At 38.0% G+C, this 20,549-nt stretch overlaps 1 long non-coding RNA gene across 1 annotated transcript in view; it reads right to left on the bottom strand.

Moving 5' to 3' along the window:
• LOC145546561 (uncharacterized) overlaps nt 1–20,549 on the bottom strand; it is a 363,980-nt gene that overhangs the window by 156,837 nt on the left and 186,594 nt on the right. The window contains exon 3 of the long non-coding RNA XR_014083030.1: nt 18,050–18,090. This is a non-coding gene — a long non-coding RNA (uncharacterized LOC145546561). The remainder of the gene's footprint in view (nt 1–18,049; nt 18,091–20,549) is intronic.

Genomic DNA, 20,549 nt, shown 5'->3' on the forward strand with positions numbered 1-20,549 from the left:
ACAGGTGAAAAGCCACTGACTGCGTGATTTCAATATATCTTGAGCATGGCTCATAAAATGGCAGAAAACAAATCCTTACACAGAGAAATTGGGGAAACTTTTGTTATCTTGAACTACTTCCAAAATTACCTCAAACCTAAATTTATCCCTAAAGAAATGACAATTAGTCAACAAATTTCAATTATCTTTGAGTTGCAACATTTATTTCCTTTGACTGGAGAGTAGGAGCAAGTATTAAACATTATGGGTTGATAGATCAGATTGATTATGAATGGAAGAAAACCCAGATGATAAGATTTAGCTAAATGCAGTTTTCTAGATAATGTCCCTGCACAATGTTTTAAAAATAGATCACTGGATTTTGGGCTAATAATTTCATCGTCTTCAGAATAAGAGAGAATCTTAAAGAGATCTCTGTGCAAACCTGCAAAAGTTAAATGACACTTGAAATCAGAGGAAACAATAGCATTGTTCTGAAATCATCTATGAAATGAACCCATGCATTTACTTGTACTTTCTAAAACAGCATCGGGCTTCCCAGGTGATGTTAGAAGTAAAAGAACCTGCCTGCCAATGCAGCAGACATAAGAGACTCAGGTTCAATCCCTGGGTTGGGAAAATCTCCTGGAGGAGGGCATGGCAATCCACTCCAATATTCTTGCCTGGAGAATCCCATGGACAGAGGAGTCTGGTGTGGGCTACAGTCTGTGGAGTCACAACGGAAGCGACTTAGCCACAAACATGCATGCACAAAACAGCATCATTCAGCGATCCTAAGATTGGCAACTTAGCTCAGAGGAGCTTAAGGGAAGGGACAGCAAAAATTGATGAGTAAGGAAATCAAATTTACTCGGAAGGAAAAGAATCACTTTTCAAAACAGGAATGGATCTAAAAGGAACCATGGTTCTCTAGGTTTACTAAAGATTTACTAATGTATAAAGGAAGAAACATTCTAACAACAAAGGAAATTCTATCACATAGGGTGCTGATTCTTTTTTTAAAGTGCAAAGTTAGGTAATGCCATTAGGAGAATGTGATCCCTAGATTATGCTGCTATATAGGGAATACTAGCTCTTGGTATAACTTTAAAATGCAGACTCATACATAGCAAAAGATAAGCCAAAGGCCAAGAAAGGATAATTTCACACCAGAGCAAGAACTCAAGTGTTCTCTCTAGGCACTGTGTCTACTGCATGTGGCTCTCTTAAGAGAGAGATACTCAAATGGAATGGCTTCCTGCATCACACCAGTAGGCCTGGGAAAATCTCCTAAATTTATCAGCTTAGTGGCAGGTAGCATGAAGTTTTGATGTGAGTCCTCCTGATTTTACTTAAAAAAAAAAAAGTTATTTATTTGTCTTCACTGGTCTTAGTTCCAGCACACAGGATCTTAAGTCGAGCCATGCGCATTCTTAACTGAGGCATGTGGGATCCAGTTCCCTGACCAGGAATCAAACCTGGATTCCCTGTGTTGGGAGTGTGGAGTCATTGCCACTGGACCACCAGTGAAATCCCTGCCTAATTTTACTTTTTAATCACAAAGTCTGAAGTCCATAGCTATGGCCTTATCTTTAGACTATGCTTTCTCTATGATGATGGCTAAATGGCTGTTACTGCCAACGCTTCCACATAAGAGTGATCAGAAGCCAAGGGATCATTGACCTTGAAATATACTCTCTTCAAATTAGTGTGTGTGTGTTTAATATGTAATTAATTCTGAATTTCTTCCAGTTGGCCAAAGAGCAAAAATTTTATATGCCTCTGTGAGGCATCCAGCACTAGACTAGGTTCTGAGTTTATGTTGATACATACAACAAGCACAGCCGTGGTCAGCAGTAAAAACAGATATTTAAAAATCAGTGGCATTAATTACTAAGTTCTAAGATGATTTCAAGTGCTGAGAAAGAGAAATATGGGGGTATTCTGGGGCTCATTATGTGGACTTTAATCACGGTTGGATGTGGAAGGAGCCGGAAACATTCCTGTCCATGTCCACAGGCTCTGAAAGGAGCGTCAGAGTTGGGCATGTGAAGAGGAGAAGCAAGAGGGTTCTAGGTGCTCAAGAATATCACTTGTGAAAAGATCAAAGAATATGAAATAATTTTCATGGGGTTTCACAGATATCATTCTGCTTGTCCCAAAAGAGAAATCTGATTCTTTAACAGGGATCACGCTATCTGGATCTTTGCTGATGGCTCAGATGGTAGAGTCCACCTGCAATTCAGGAGACCTGGGTTCGATCCTTGGGTCGGGAAGATCCCCTGGAGAAATGAGTGGCAACCCACTCCAGTATTCTTGCCTGGAGAATTCCATGGACAGAGGAGTCTGGCAGGCTACAGTTCATGGGGTTACCAACAGTCAGACACGACTTAATGACTAATACTTTCACTACTTTTACTTTTTTCACTCTATCCTAGGCAAATTTTAATTGACTAGATCCCTGCCTCAAGGATTCAAGTTTTAACAGAAAACTTTATGTTCAGATCAAACTCATTATTTTTATACTCCAAAATAGCCTTTCTTCTTATTCCTTCTTAAATTCATTTTATAATTTCCCTAACAGAGCCCAATTCTTCTATCTTAGCATAACTCCAGATCAACCACCTAGGATTATCCTGTGCAGTTATCTGCAAGAAGTAATTACTTTTTTCTTTTGCAACCCCATTTTCATATTCCAAGATAAGTCTTTAGACTTTAAGGCATGCACTTACAATACAGCTTGCAAATTTTCTTGGAAGTTAAAAGTAAGGAGTCAGCAATTTACTTCACTGACTAAAAAAAAGAGAAACTTTAAAGAACCATTCTGCCTATGCATCTTTAGATGCCTACAAAATCTTGATTAATTTCTTAAGATGCCAAAACTGGCAGTGAAGTGTATGCCTTTGGTTCAAGATTAGAAACCTTTGTTCAGGGCATTTGAATAATAGTTTTATGATAATGTACAATGGTGGTAAGTACAAATCACATTGAATCATTCACTCCTGAACTAAAATCTAGGAAAATGTCCTGCCTGCTAAAACAATAGGGAAGTGACTTGTGAAGTGATACTGAATGTAAGGCGCTTTATTAAAAATCTCTCTGGTAACAAGGATGAGAGATGGACTACCAGGGCTGAGAATATATTTCTTTTTTCATCAGCAATTCATAAATGTTTACTACATTGACATTTGAAATTAGATAGGCAGGTGTGTCTTGTTTCACACAACAGATGTCTTCCTAAAAAGATACATAGAAATTACTGAAAAGGAATTCACATTTTATACATGCTGAGGAAACTTCCTATTAAAAGGCAATCTGATAGACTCTCCTTTGCAAAAATAAGGATGTTGCTGATATGCAAATGATCCCTATTAATGAACTTATTTTCATGAGTTAATAGGTTTATATATTGAGCTTTGTTTAAGGTGTGCTTAAACAGTATGGAATATAAATATGATACGAATGTTTCAAGCTTTGTAACTGACATACACTTTACGAAAAATATTGTTGCTGTTTAGCCATCAAGTCATGTCCAACATCACAACCTCATGGACTGCAGCGCACCGGGCTTCCCTTTTCTCCAATATCTCCAGGAGTTTGCTCAAGTTCATGCCTATGGCGTTGGTGATGCTATCTAACCATCTCATCCTCTGCTGCCCTCTTTAACAAATGTGTATTAAGAAAAGAGCACTTTTGTTAAAGAAGGAGAAATGGAAGGAGAGAAGAAAAAGAGAGACATGGAGGAGGAGGACAAAGGAAAAAGAGATGGAGATGAGTTAAAACATTCTACTTACGCATTGACTTTAAAGCAGCCACAGGTACTGTTCACAGATTTGAGAACACTTTTGGCTAGAATCTGTTGGCACTAATATTTGTTTTTTCCTTCATATGGCATCTTTGTATAGGTGTATGCCTGTTCAGCAAAGCCTGATACATATTTTCAATGGCTCAGGATGTCTGACCTAGGCCAAGAGGTGGTATACACAGAAATGCTTATCAATTTCATCTGAACTAACTTGAAATTACCTAAAATCCAAATCAAGCACACATACATACACACACAACACACACACACAAAAACTGATGAAAACAAGCCCCATTCTGAGACTGTAGAAGCTGCCTGTATGAAAGGGCATAGAACCATAGAGATTCCCTTGTCTTTCCATTGACCATTTTCTTGGCAGTGGCCAGTCCCTCTGCGGTAACATTACACTGATCATCTATTATCATCGTTTTTAATAAAAAAAAAAAAAAGCCTGATAATCTCCATCCTGTGTTTTTAACTAATCATCTTGTTGTCTCAAGTAGATGGCATGACTTTGATGGTAAGATTCAAAATATACCAATAATTTTCAGACCCCAAATTATGCACCAGAAACATCACGTACCAAGTTCTAGCAGAAAGCTTTATGTTCAACTTTATGATATAAAACTTCATGATTGCTTTAAACAGTGAAATCATTCATATAACACTTCACAAACTCTAAAAAAAGGTATACATGTATTTTTTTAGAGTAACTAAGGCTCTGAGAGTTAAAATAACATGCCCACCCTTTCACAGCTTAAGTGGCAAAACATGCTCTGTGTTGAAAACATAATAGAAAATGAGTCTATAATTGAAGGAATGAATACATGAGTTAAACAAAGCACCAAACACTGACTCAGTTCTGTTCAATCACTCAGTTGTGTCTGACTCTTTTTGACCCTATGGACTGCAGCATGCCAGGCTTCCCTGACCATCACCAACTCCCAGAGCTTTCTCAAACTCATGTCCATCAAGTCGGTGATGCTATCTAACCATCTCATCCTCTGTTGTCCCTTTCTCCTCCTGCCTTCAATCTTTCCCAGCATCAGGGAAACACTGACTACTCAGCAATTGTCAAAAGAAGGGATCAAAAGCAGAATTATACAACTCCCATGTGTCACTGGAGGCAAAAAAGAGATACTATTGGTTTTTTTCTGGACACCAGTGACTTGTCTTCTCAATCTCATTCCACAATCTCATTCCCCTAACCCAATTGACTGGTTGACCCAGGAGGGAAACAAGATTTATGAGCTTACATTCTCCACATATCTTAAACCTCTCTCTTATTCCTGACTTTCTTCTTTAATCAACAGCTCTCCCCAGGCCATGAGAATTCTGGCCCTTTTGTATGTAGTCTCCTAGTTAGTGCTTCAGTCCATGGGGTCGCTAAGAGTCGGACACGACTGAGCGACTTCACTTTCACTTTTCCCTTTCATGCACTGGAGAAGGAAATGGCAACCCACTCCAGTATTCTTGCCTGGAGAATCCCAGGGACGGCGGAGCCTGATGGGCTGCCGTCTATGGGGTCACACAGAGTCGGACACGACTGAAGCGACTTAGCAGCAGCAGCAGCAGCAGTTAGTGCTTCAATTCACTTCTGAACTGAACACTCACTTAAAATGACCGTGTTTTATTTGTATTTGTGTCCACCTTCTACATTATGTCCCAATAAAGTACCTCCCATTCAGAAGAGTCTCAATGAATCTATGCCAAATAAGCGAATAGGGAAATAGGTAACATATTGTTTTGTTTTTCTGTGCTGTCTCATGTTTTAGAGTGTTATGCATTCAGGGAATCTGCAAGTCTCACAGGGCAGAGGGCACACACATCATGTGTTCTTTTCTGCATCCTTCTCTTTACTGAGCTCATGACTGGGGGCAGTGCACACCTGGTTGTTTTTACAGTAAGTGCCTGCTGATAGGTAGGTTTCATATTCCAAGACCTGCAGGAACACAATCCAAGAGATCATTATCAGGGTTGTCAGTTACCAGGATCTCCTTCTGAGCCTTTCCCCTCTCTCTGATCACACCCAGAGAGGTAATCACATGCTCCCAGCCCCTTACCATGCCAAAAGCCACTCTTGGGGAGAAGCATTATTCGTGCAATGAGTGGAGTTGGTGAGTTCTCTCGAGCACTGTGATTTGCATGGAAGAAAGGGCTTCTATCCTTCCTCCTCCCAATAGAGAGATTTCTAGATCTATTAAGAAATAAGGGAATACTCTCAGGGTTTGAATGACCCTTTTCTGTAGTCATGAAAAAGAGAATACATGACTGATTCTCATGCACATAGCCACTGGTAAGCTCTAATGCTAACTGCTTCTTAAGCAAGAAATTGTCTCTAATCTCTACTCACATACACCACTGACATTTGTGCATGTCATGGGCCACCAGTTGTAGTCACCTGTAATTCTTCTCAACTGAATTAACTGAAAGAAACAAAAATTATCACTCAGACTTGAACCGAAAAACCATGGATATCCAGTGGCAACCGAATTTTCATTTGTTTGGTTTGGTTTCTGTCAACCAAGCCAGGACCCACCCTGAGTGTCTGACAGCAAGAGTATACAAGCTCATAGGATTCAACTGTGAAACCAAGACAAGAGGCCAGCAAATACTTATCTCTAATGGGCTTTGCAAGGCTTAATTAACTCCTGCACTAGGAGTTCTTTGTGATGTGTGCAGATTGCCTGTATTCTCAAAGGTCAAAGATGATGAAGATGGAAAGGAATAATGACTTACTAAACACTCCTCAATTGCCTCAGAAGGACACTTTTAATATTTTAACTCTTAGTCACTGTTTTATTACTAAAATTATAGAAATGACTGATTACCCATAGGATGTCCAACTTAAAATATATCTTAAAGGGGTAGTGGTTTTTTTGTTTGTTTTAAAGATGGGTGTGACTATATCCAGGGCAAGGAGGGGTGCTGAGAGATTCTTGTTTTTTTTGTTTTTTTTTTACTCTTTCATGTAGTTTCCATAGATGGGACTCAGAAGCCCAGTTAACATATGTAACATTGGAGCCTTGATTTCTGAGGTCTTTCTCATTGTATAAGAGAATTCACAATGTTACAGATTAACCCGTGCTACTGTGACATTTTGAAAGTTCCCACTGACATCACTGAGCTTCTGAAGCAGGCTAAAGAAGCTTTATGTAAATGATTTAAATCTGTTATTTAATTGAGATTATTTTCTTTATTCATTCATTTTGGTCAAGAAAACACTTTTATTCAAGAAAATAAATACCTAACTTATGACAAACTCTGAGAAAAGAATAGTGAGAAAGACACAATCTTCCCCAACATCCTCCTACTTCCCTAGGAGACTGAGACTAGTATGCAGGAAAGTGTGATGTGTGATGAGGGAATACAAAGTAACATACTGAGGATCACTGAAAGCAAAGGCCAGTAAAGTACTGGTGAGACAAGGACATGCTCCTCGGGACAATGAATCTTTTAGCTGAAAACTGTAGGTAAAAGAAGCCAACTTGATAGGAGAGTATTGAAATCACCAGAGTCGGAATTAAGTTATGCAAAAGCCTTAAAGTGAGAGAGAGTGTGGGACTTTCAGAAACTCCAGGAAAGGCATTCGCACAGAGCCTGTGGCAAAAAGAGAAAGAGCTGGAGAAACGAATAGGGACCAATCACACGGGTACTTTATTTTGAGGCTCCTTGGGGCCATTTAAATAGTTTAAAGTTTAAAAGTAGCCATTTGAAATAAAATTGCACTTTAGAAGACCAATGATGGCTTTGAAGCCAGTGGTGGTGGATGAAAAAGCCCTGGAGACATAGAGACCAGTGAGGAGGTAATAAAGGACTTCTGGAGGAAATTAGACTGTGATCTGAGAAAATATAATGCAGAGGGCAGGGCACAGGCAATGAGGTAGGTTTTAAAGATGGTTAGGATATAGAATTAAGGGTAGGTACTGATAGACTAGACAGAGAGGCAGATGGACAGGGAAAAGTTTCTGGCTTAGGGCTTCTAAGAGGTAGTGGTGCCAATCACTGATGCTGGGCACATAGGAATCTGGGGTTGACTGCCCAGGACCTTGGTGGTAGTGGTGGTTGGGCGGGCAGTGAGGAGAGAAGAGTGAACATGTTCATGTCTTTTGATTTTTTTTTTTTAATATTGATCTAAAACATGAATTTCACAAAATTCACCCTTCCTGCATATTAGCCTGTGGATCCCAAAGCCCTAACTCAGCATAAAATCTTTCATCAGGTAGTAGTTTGATCAGTGGCTCAGTGGTAAAGAATCCGTCCGCCAATGCAGGAAACACAAGAGATACAAGTTCGATCCCTGGTTGGGAAGATCCCCTGGAGAAGGAAATGGCAACCCACTCCAGTATTCTTGCCTGGGAAATCCCATTAACAGAGGAGCCTGGCAGGCTACAGCCCATGGGAGTTGCAAAAGAGTCGGATGTGACTTACCAACTAAACAGAGGTTTGATCAGTAGAGTTACTCAATTAGACCTTGCTATTTATCATTTATCTTAAAACACAATTAATTCACAGTTTATTACATCCTTAATAGAAGTAATACAATTAGTTTTACTTCTTTAAAAGACTGGGATATTTTCAATAATCCAAAAGGAAACCACACTGGAGTGTTGCTGTTGTTTTGTTTTTTTAATCAAAAACTATATATCTATCTTAATTTAAATTCACAACAGCTCTGTGAGGAAGATAGTGCATTATATTATTTTGAGTTATAGTGGATTAAGTCCAGCATCTGTGAGATTAGTGACTTGGCCAGGGTGACCCAGATCCATGTTCTTACTTCTGGAGCTCAGTCTTTCTGCTCCTAATCTGGGGCCAATTAGTTGCCTCCAGTGACTGCAAAGACATACCCAGATGTTGACTTCAGCAAAGATGCATGCATATTTCATTGGTCATTAGAACCTAGCACTATTACTATCATGATTCTTATTTTGACTAGGAAAGTTCACTGCTCTGACTAATCTTCCGGCTGGTGGAACTGCCCTTGTATTTTGAAGCACAATGCATTTTTTTAAAAAAATGCATGAAAAGAACTGCTATTGATGGTTTTTGTGAGTGTTTTCCCCTCAAATGCACTTTCGAGCCTGGTTCACCAACAAACTGTCCATGTTGGGAATGCATTCTAATAAAAGCACATGCATTATGGAGGTGAGAACACTTGAAACAGTATTTGCATCTGCTACAAGACTTACAGTGTAATGGATTTCTAACTAATTAGCATGATTTCCCAGACTGAATTATGCCACATGTAGGAGTAGCTGGATATAAAAATAAATTTGATTATAATGTGCATAAATTGCTCATTTCTTACAGAATTATGGCTTTTTCTTAAGTGAATGCCCAACTTCCCCAAATTGTCAATGAAAATGTGTTTCCAAATGGCTGCTCTTTTGGAGGCCGTGCTGTTTTCCGGGGGGTTGGCTACTCGTGGCAGCTGCTTTGTTGGAACATGACGCACACAGCACATCAGGCAATGACTGTGAGTGACCTACATTCTGATGTTTGTGAGTTCTGCAGAAACTGGGTAATTTCACTATTTTGTTTTTCTGCTGATGTGTGGGGTCTTTGAGCACCATTTTGAGCAATAAGTCCTCGGATGGTAAGAGGAAAGTACAGGGCTTATAAAAGGAGAAGATAAAAGGTGCAAATCCATGATGGCATCTTTTTCCCAGTTCTGTGCCAGATTTTGTTAGAATGGGATAAAAATCAATAACAAACACACTCCTCTACTCCATGGACCTGCCATCATAATGATTCATACACAGATAACAATAAAACAAAGCAAGACAGAATATAATCGAATGCTAAATGGCAGGGGACCAACTGTATATTCTGGAAGTCAGAGGAAGGGAAATTACTTTCCTTGAAGGGAGGTTTATGGATGGCACTTAATCTGGGAAGAAGAATGGGTAGAATGTGGACAGTTGAAGTATAGGCGATATCCTGTATCTCTAATCTAGGATGAAGGTGAGAAAAGCCTCTTTCTTTCAAGGACAGATTATTCCATTCACCGTTAAGCTTCTATAGGTCTTCCCTGTAGCTCAAATGGTAAAGAATCTGCCTGCAACGCAGGAGACCCAGATTCGCTCTCTGGCTTGGGAAGATCCTCTGGAGAAGGGAATGGCAATCCACTCCAGTATTCTTGCCGGATGAATCATATGGACAGAGGAGCCTGGTGGACTACAGTCTGTGGGATCGCAAAGGGTCAGACACAATCAAGCGACTAACACTATCACTTCTATTAGACTTCTTTTACATGTGAACTACAGTGATTCCATATGTGTGAAGTGTCATTAAATGTAACATCACACATGTAGTTTGTTAACAGGTATGGTGGACACACACAAAAGTGTTCCTTTGTCAATATGATTGGAAAGCAATGAGTAAGCAAAGTTAAAGATAATTATTTCAAGACTTTTTGGTATTCAGTTTTTTTCAATTTTTTAAAAACTTTTTTTTTTAATTTCAAATTAAATATTCAAGGACTTTCTAAAAATTATACATAGATTTTGTATAACCAAAGTAGCTATATAAGAGAATAGTAAAATTCTATAATATTAAAGTTTGATACCCTTTTCCTCAATCTCAAATCCCAATAAAAAAAATCAATATATCAATATTATCCACTGTCATATTGGCTATCTGTGCCAGGCATCATGCTGGGTGCTTGACATGCTTTTTGTATAGCTGTCACAAAAAAATTTCTAGATTATCTATAGTTATTTCTATACACAGATGAGAAACTTAAAGCTCAAAGAGATTAAAAATTTTATAGATCACAGTTTCTAATTGGCAGAATCCATGTTGTCCACTTCTGTATATGGTATTTTGATAAATCATGTTTTATATTATTCTTTGCTTTGTATATGGACTTCCCTGGTGGCTCAGATGGTAAAGCGTCCGCCTACAATGCGGGAGACCTGGATTTAATCCCTGGGTTGGGAAGATCTCCTGGAGAAGGAAATGGCAACCCCCTCCAGTATTCTTGCCTGGAAAATCCCACGGATGGAGGAACCTGGTAGGCTACAGTCCACGGAGTCGCAAAGGTCGGACACGACTGAATGACTTCACTTTCACTTTTGCTTTGTGTATAAATAAGTCGGAATGGAAGTTCGAAGAAGGAGAGGTATATGTAAGGAAATGAAACACAACAGGTAGTTGAGCATCAGTCCATAGACAAAGTCAGTGTTTTTAGATGAAGAGGAGAAGGCACTGTTTACCTCCAAGAGGGGATCTACATAAGGACTAAGTAAATTTGCTTCCCAATCACCGTTTCTCGGGAAGTTACTTAGGATATGAGTCAATCGATAATGATTTCTTAAAAAGGAGGAAGACTCTGGATCCAGGAATAAGAGGGCCCAGCAAGGTCAAACAGTGTAGAGGCCTGAGACTTCCCCGGTGGTCCAGGAGTTAAGAATCTGCCTTGCAACGCAGAAGGACATGAGTTTGATCCCTGGTCAGGAAACTAAGATCCCACATGCTGTGGGCAACAAAGCCTGTGTGGCACAACTACTGAGCTCATGCACTCTGGAGCCTGTGTGCCACAGCTAAAGAAGTCTGTGCACAGCAAAGATCCTGCATGCTACAACTAAGACCCGACACAGCCAAATAAACAAATAAATGTTTTTTAAAAATACTAGTGTCAAAAAAATAAGTGAACAATGTAGAAGCCTATATTTACATTACTAAGATTCTAGCTCCAACTTTAGAATTTTACTCTCAAATTTAGAGTCAGTAGATTCTGCTATGGGAACGATTGACACATTTGTTCCAACACTTTCCCCCCCAAAAACCATAAACATTTGATGTTTTGTTAGTAGACATAAAATAAGGTCACCTTCTTGGCCGTTTCCTACCTATCAGTTCTCATAAATCCCAACGGACTATTAGGGAATCAGGGTGAAGGCTGAGATTAGAGATCACAACACAGATGACACAGAAACCCAGGATTTATTGTTACATGGAAGGACAAAAGTAACTGACCCATGTGACAGGATAGAACACAGTCATATGCCCCTTGTTATCACAGTATCAGTACCTCTTACTCTAAATTGGGTCTGGCAGCCCAAATAAATAGTTGGTCCTTCAGTGGGCCTCAGAAACAAACCCAAAAAGAAAGTTTGCCTTCAGCCTGTAGTGGACAGCCACAACCACTGTGCAATTAGTGGTGACCAGCAGGAAGTTGAATTGTGTTCTTTGCATGGTCTGAAGTAGCTGATTTACCCTCATTCAGCTAACCCAATGGGGACCGTTGGACACACAAAAAACCAACTGATTCCCAAATCCCATTTTAATTATTTGTTGTAGGCCCCAGTGGCCAATTTCATCAGAGAGTTTGTTACATTTGGGTGAGAATGCTTATTCAGAGTACCATGGAGACTTAATTCCAGAGACGGCAAAAAATTATGTGCTCCTGAAATGAAGCCTCTCCATTATTCACAGAAAATATAAAAGCACTGCTTCCATTAACTTTCCAGCTATCACTGATTTCATTTACACCAAAATATTAGATTTAGTCTATTCACAATACTGTAATCACAACATAGTTTTCGCCTGGAATTGCTGATATTTCTACCTACTTCACTTTAGTACTTAATTTGTTTCTTAAAAAAAAAAAACATGTTATACCTCAGTGTTTTAATTATACTCAGCTGAATGTATTTGAATGCTCTCAGCATGCTTCATTATTTATATTAGTAGAAAAGAACATAAAATCAAATTGCATGCTGACATTCTATAATTTGCAGTCGTGTATCTCTAAAATAGATTTCTATAGATACAGCAACTATTCAACAGTGGCTCAAGATATGCTATGATTTTAAAATTTAACTGAATTTTAATGCATGCCGAAAATAAAATTTATGAGTTTTCACTAGAAAATGTCTTATCTGATTATTCATATTCTACAATTATTAACTGTTCCTATTCTGCATTTGATTGAATTGTAAAAAGGTGAATTTCTTCCCTTCTTACCCCAGGCAGTAAGCTGTAATTTCTGCACATTTTGAGTTTTCCATATCTAAATTGGAAATTATGTTAGATCTACTGAAATATCAAGTATAAATAAAATATAAACCTTTTTATGAGAAATGGACATTACCGGTTAATTTAGTAAGGAGGTCTGCGGTCACACTGCCTTTCTCACAATACATTTCTTTCTGGGTTAAGTAGATACCTTTTATCAAAAAGTTGGCTTAAATTCTCCCCTTTTTCATTTGGAATTAAGATTTAGAAGTCCCCAAAAGAATTATGAGAGCCTATGCTTTTATTTTTAGTACCACTTCTAAGAACTCAGGTGTGTTCACGAATCTGGCATAACTACCTCTCCATCATCTTCATCTGAGATGAGGATTCCCCAAATAGATGCTGTGATTTGGTCTTTAGGCTTATTCTAAACATAAAAAAAGGCAGATTAATATTGGAGAAAGCTGCCAAAATGTATGCTTCTTCTGTGAATGATCAGGGGTCACAGAAGATATTAGTATAAATTTTCTCTCTGGTTAAAAGCTCCTCTATTGTGCCACACGCCATTGTGAGAGAAAGAGGAGAGGGAGGCCACTGAGTTGTGGATTTCAGGGAGGAAACAGTAACTCCTTAAAAAATGAGTAAACCAATAAAAGGCACAATTATCAATATAATGACATTTCAGAGGAAGAGCCTACCTGAGCAGTTTGCTGGAGGAAAATGAAATCATATTGTAAAATAAAGAAAAAAAAATAGACATGTATAAGTGAGGTAATAAAATGGTCTAGGTATGGTTAAAACACAAAGCAAGTATGCATGTGTAGTGAAAAATAGAGCTTATCACCTCAGAATAGAGTGTCCTCGCACAGGTGAGGAGTAAGGCCACATCTATTTAACTTGAGAGGTGATGGGAGCTTTTGAACACTTGTGTGCAGAGGGCTAGAGCAGAGCAGGATGGTGTTGCAGGAACGTGGATCTGGCCACATGCGCCGGATGTTGGGGATATTACTGCAGGAAGAGCAAACAGCTGTGAGGCACGCAGAGCAACCCAGGACATGGTTGATTCAATTTAAGTCCAATACAGCCATTTAGTAAATACCTAACTTGAGAAGAGCACAGTGCTAGACATTGTGTACGCATCAGTGATAAGACTGTCTTTGCTGCTTTTTGAAGTCACAGAAAGGTTATAATACTTACTGTTGGGAGAAAAAAGAAAGGAGACAGATGGGGAGGCAGGGAGCAAGGAAGCATGGAGGGATAAAGAGCAGAGGAGAAGATGAAAACCAGGCAGAAAGTAAGGGGAGATGGGACTGAGGAAGGTAAGAAAAGGATTTAACCATAGACAAACAAACAAACAAAAATCCGTACAACTCTCTCCTAATGCTTCTAAATATTTTAAAGCATCACATTATTTCCTAGTAAAAATATGTGACTAAAATTAATTCATTTGACAGAGAATATCAGTGTTCATAGATACCTATATTCTTCTTTCTGATCACACAGATGGATTTGAGCAGAAAGGGTATGAACCACTTACAACATGTAGCCCATAGTAACCTCCCACATATGGTTCTGTCTCCCCACAAGCTAGCTTAACAGGTTGGCTCTGAGAATTGGTAAAAGCACAAAACCACACGGTGGAAGGAGCATGGGACTTTGAATGCCAGGGAGCATAGCATTCCTGTCCCTGACATGTTTCATTATATGATGACTTAAACAATGATTAAATGCTTGCTGTGTTAAGCATTTCGAGTACATTGGCCTACCCTGATTGACAGACAAACACGCACAAGACCTACCAATCAAATAGACACTGATTTGATCCGTATGATAAGCATAGTCTGCTAAGTTCTCAAGAAACTGATAATTCTGAATAATAATCAAAATGCTACCTAGGTTTTCAAAAAAATATCCCAATCAATTATGGAAGCTAACAAAAGTTTGACAATGTACGTATAAGTGTTAATGAAACAATATAATTAATATAGATGCTCATAAATGTGATACAGTATAATTTTACAAATAAAATTTATTGTTGTTGTTGTTTAGTTGCTAACTCGTGTCCAACTCTTTGTGACACCATGGACTGTAGCCCACCAGGCTCCTATGCCCATGGAATTTTCCAGGCAAGAATACTGGAGCAGGTTGCCACTTCCTTCTCCAGGGGATCTTCCCAACCTAGGGATTGAATCTGGGTCTCCTGCATTGCAGGTGGATTATTTACCACTGAGTCACCTGGGAAGCCCAAATAAAGTCTGGGGGGACTATAATTCACAACTGTAAATTTTATTCCATGTAAGAAAAGATAGTACACAATTATAAAATCTTAATGTATTTTATTACCTTAATTGGGTTAAATAAGAACTATAATATCTTAAATAAGATTAAATAAAGAAAAAGGATTAAAAGACATTTAATAGAAGACAAAATTTATCTCTGAATTTAAAAAAATTCTCTTAGTAAAAAAGAACAGGATGCCATTAATTTGATAAAGAATATATACCTGATACTAACAGTGCATATCACAATAGACGCCTCACATATATTTAAGTCCAAGATGAGATAAGGGTGCTTTTTAGCACCACTGCTATTCTGTAACCTTATGATTTTTACAAATGAAACAAAAATAAAAGAAAAAAAAACCTGAAATTCAAATTTCAATGTTTATAGATGCAATTGGTAAACTATACAATATAAGATGATCAATTGAAAAAATAATTAGAATCACTGTATAATATTTCTGGACACCAGGTGCTTAAATAATAAATACTAAGATATACACACAGATGCATACATACAAATAAGCATGAAATATCCAAAGTCACTTCTAAAAGAAAAAGTTTATGTAGGACACTGAAGTTTATTACAGAACATATTAAAATGTATGGTAGGGCTATAGTATCTGAAGTAAATTGGCAAAGGGTCTTTTTAAATAGGTAAATGGAGGTTTTTCAATGATTTTTATTGATATAAATAACTAATGTTTAACAAAAGATTTAAAATAACATTCCTATCTCACACATTATTTACATGTATTATAAATCTCTAAATGGAGTAACATGTACATGTAAAAATGAGCGAATCAGTCAATAAAAATGCATTCACTAGTATAGGGTAAGTATTTCTGTATTACTCAGGATTGAAATGACTGATGCTGAAGTTCTAATACATTGGCCACCTGATGTGAAGAGCTGACTCATTGGAAAAGATCCTGATGCTGGGAAAGATTGAGGACAGGAAGAGAAGGGGGCAACAGAGGATAAGATCACTGGACTCAATGGACATGAGTTTGAGCAAACTCCAGGAGATGGTGAAGGACAGGGAAGCCTGGTATACTGCAGTCCATGGGGTTGCAAAGAGTCAGATATGACTGAGTGACTCAACAACAGCAGCAGCAACACTCAGGATGGAGTAAAAAAAGATAAAATAATAACATAATAAAACTTTAGAAATTTCTTCAAATTAAAAAGGACAGATAATTGAAATGGAAAAATATTATTTTCCAAGTTAAAGTTTTATAATATATCTTCAGTCCAGGGAGTTTTTATGTTAATACATTACTGTATTATTATAAAGATTTATTGCTAAGAGGTAAGATAAACAATCTGAAAGGATTAAAAAGTTTACAAAATAGAAATAAGCATTTCACAAAAGACCTATAAACATATAAATCTGTACCAGTGCAACCATAGTAAAATTAATGCAAATTAAGACAATCATACACCATTTCTCTCTATCAAACTGTCCCAGTCAAAAGATAACTGCCATTGTTGTCACAGGTTGGAGAAAAACAGAAATAATTCCATAGTACTGAGGTGTATATACTGGCACAAACTTCCTGAGTGGTCATATGCAATACATTTTTTAAAGACTAATAATGTATAGTCTTCTGATTAGCAACTTTCCACTTCAAATGACTAGTGATACAGCTATAAGTAATAATTTACAAGTACCATGTAAAGGGTTTTTCTGGCCACATTGGTTATCTAACAAAAAAAAAAAAAAGGAGACTCTTTACATCTTCAATGGTAATGTCATGACAGTTGAATAAATGTTGGCATAGCATATAGTGGAAAAATACACAGCCACTAAAAAATGACATTATATAAAATATGATAATAGTTAAGGGCCTGAAAATATTCTCATGCTATATATTTTAGGCTTAAAGATTTAGCTAATGCACATCATAAAATGAAATTCTCTCAATTTGCATGACATAAACAGGTGGAATTATAAATTCATGCATATACACACACACAAACACCACTCACATGTGCCAAAATGTGAAGGAAATAATTATGTGATTATTTCTGGGAAGTGACTTACAATTTTTTTTTTTTTTAATTTTTGGTTGTAAGTTTTCTGAAGTACACAAACTAGTTTCACATTTAGAATAACAAATATGTTATTTTAAGAAACAAAGAAATCCAGAAAAGATGTTCTAGGGAAACAGTCATTATGTTTAAACAGACTTCCCAGGTGTCTCAGTGGTAAAGAATCCATCAGCAATGCAGAAGACACAGGAGATGGTGGTTTGATCCCTGGGTCAGGAAGCTCCCTTGGAGGTGGAAATGGCAACCCACTCCAATACTCTTGCCTGGAGAGTCCCATGGGCAGAGGAGCCTGGTGGGCTACAGTCCATGGGATCACAAAGGGTCAGATATGACTGAACACCTGATCGTGAAGGTAAAAATACCTGACCTGGGATAAGAAATGTCTAATTCATTGATGGTCATGAATTCTTTAACTGGATTAAGTTAGGTTATACCCTCTGGCAAATCACTTCCTTTTTCTAAGCCTCAGTTTATTCCTTAGCAAAGGAGAGGATTCAACTAGATAATTTCTGTAACCCTTTGAGATTCCATGATTATTAAAAATATTTTGTACACACACATAACTTATTTGCATTGGTATAAATTCTCTAATATTTTTCCTACTTCACTGTAAGCTCCTATACCCTGATTCTTAGATGATGGAAAAAATATGCTTCCTCCTTTATTATATTATATAAGACCTGGCTAAGTAGGAAGGTTCAAACAAAATCTGTGAGCCCCATCTCCACTATTCTAGTCAGACAATAAAGAGAAGAGTCACACAGAGAGTCAAGGAATCTATGTTTCGGTGAATGGCAAGCTCGGAAAATGGCACAGATGAACCTCTTTGCAAAGCAGAAATAGAGATACAAAAGTGGAGAACAAATGTATGGTCACCAAGAAGGGAACAGAGGAAACATAATGAGATGAACTGGGAGACACAGATTGACATTATTATATATAAAATAGATAACTAAGGAGAACTTACTGTATAGCACAGGAAAGTCTCCTCAGCTTCTCCATGGTGACCTAAATGGGAAGAAAAAGCAAAAAAGAAGAGATCTATGTATATGTATAGTTCAGTTCAGTCTCTCAGTGCTGTCTGACTCTTTGCGACCCCATGAACTGCAGCAAGCCAGGCCTTCTTGTCCATCACCAACTCCCAGAGTTTACTCAAACTCATGTCCATTGAGTCGGTGATGCCATCCAACCATCTCATCCTCTGTTGTCCCCTTCTCCTCCCTCCTTCAATCTTTCCCAGCATCAAGGTCTTTTCAAATGAGCCAGCTCTTTGCATCAGGTGGCCAAAGTATTGGAGTTACAGCTTCAGCATCAGTCCTTCCAATGAACACTCAGGACTGATCTCCTTTAGAATGGACAGGTTAGATCTCCTTGCCATCCAAGGGACTCTCAAGAGTCTTCTCCAACACCACAGTTCAAAAGCTCAATTCTTTGGTGCTTATCTTTCTTTACAGTTCAACTCTCACATCCACGCATGACCACTGGAAAGACCATAGCCTTGATTAGACAGACCTTTGTTGGCAAAGTAATGTCTCTGCTTTTTAATATGCTGTCTAGGTTGGTCATAACTTTTCTTCCAAGGAGTAAGTGTCTTTTAATTTCATGGCTGCAGTCACCATCTGCAGTGATTTTGGAGCCCCCTAAAAATAAAGCCGGCCACTTTTTCCACTGTTTCCCCATGGAAACAGTTTTGCCATGAAGTGATGGGACCAGATGCCATGATCTTAGTTTTCTGAATGATGAGCAGCTTTAAGCCAACTTTTTCACTCTCCTCTTTCACTTTCGTCAAGAGGCTCTTTAGTTCTTCTTCACTTTCTTCCATAAGGGTGGTGTCATCTGCCTAACTGAGGTTATTGATATTTCTCCCGGCAATCTTGATTCCAGCTTGTGCTTCCTCCAGCCCAGCGTTTCTCATGATGTACTCTGCATATAAGTTAAATATATGTATATATAACTGTATATGTATAGCTTACTCTCTTTGCTGTACAGTAAAAACTAACATTGTAAAGCAAGAATACTCCAATAAAAATTAAGAAAAATAAAGTATCTTTGTGTGATAGCAAAAGAAGTACTGGGAACAGAAGAGCTAAACAGTATGTGTGTGACCATACATTTTATCTCACAAACAAGGATCATTTGCAAATGAGGGAGGACTTATCAATAATTATCCTGAAATAACAGGTAAAATGAGACTATCCAAGGAGAAGCAGGACTTATGGTCATCCCAAATATAAGTCCCGGAGTTTGGAAAAAGAGTATTATTCTCTCTGAAACAAACCTAAGAAGAAAGGAGGTAGGTTACATTTGAGTGACACAAAAGGGGAAAGGGGGACCTGTGGGCAGTTAAAAGTGAGAAGGCAGACGGTTTTGAGAGATCAAGAGTGCAAACAACAAACTCAGGAGAACTGATGCATTGTGAATATGTCCCTCGAAGGCTTCGCTTGGATGCAAGTTGCTGTCAGAAGATAGTAGTGAGACAATTAGCCCTGAGTTCCTTAGTCTGTCCCAGGGAGCCAGTATTTTAAGCCTGCCTTATAGGCAGTTGTGATAGTGCATAGTCATTTCTTCTGATGCAGGCTCAGGTGTTAGGGCCTTTTGGTTCAAAAGCAGCAAGAATGAAAAATATAAACATGACCTAACTGTGAATTCCCCCTTGAGCTCTTCAAGACAATGCGCTAACTTTGTGCAGGAGAACATTTATAATCACATGACATCATTCTTCAAACTCGGACGACACATTCTCTTTCATATTTTAAAAAATGTTTCATTCCATGACTTAGAATCATCTAATGGGATTATCTATCTATACTTTCATTTTTTTTCATTTGATTTTTCTTTATTCTTTGCATATTTAGTTATGAGATCTTATTCATAATACACAATTTATACTGCAATAAAGATGGAATAAAGGCTCTTAAATGGAAATGAAATTCTCTCATGTATCAAATTTGTTTTGGTGAAAACTTCTCTTTTGAGCACTCTATTTTATGAATTATACCTTATTTATAGAAAAGTTTGCCTTAAAATTACTCAATTGAAAGACATTTTATTGGCATATATGGTTTCTATTTTGATGTCTCCTGAAGCCAGAAAACTTGTTAATGTTTAATCATCTTTATTTCTTTTAGGATGGGTATCAGTTAAGATTACATTTGGCAACAAGTAAAGGGGAAAAAAGACGCTCCAGAAAACAGCTGCTTAGATAAGACAGCAATCATTGTTCTCCTTAGAAAAATACATTCAGTGATACCCAGGGTTAGCAAAGATGCCTGGACAGACTCAGGCTACCTCTAGTGTTGCATTAGGCTGTGGCCTCTATCCTCCAAGATGGATGCAAGAGCTCAGGACCACATCCACAGAAGGACAGATGCAGAGACAAAGAAAAGCATGCCATCTCTCTCTACCTTCTAAAGGGGGAAGTCTCACCCCATAGAACATTTCTACTTATATCTTGTCTGTAAAAATTA

Source organism: Giraffa tippelskirchi, chromosome 4 (assembly GCF_054371585.1).
Source record: "Giraffa tippelskirchi isolate mGirTip1 chromosome 4, T2T-mGirTip1v1.2.pri, whole genome shotgun sequence".
NCBI lineage: Eukaryota > Metazoa > Chordata > Mammalia > Artiodactyla > Giraffidae > Giraffa > Giraffa tippelskirchi.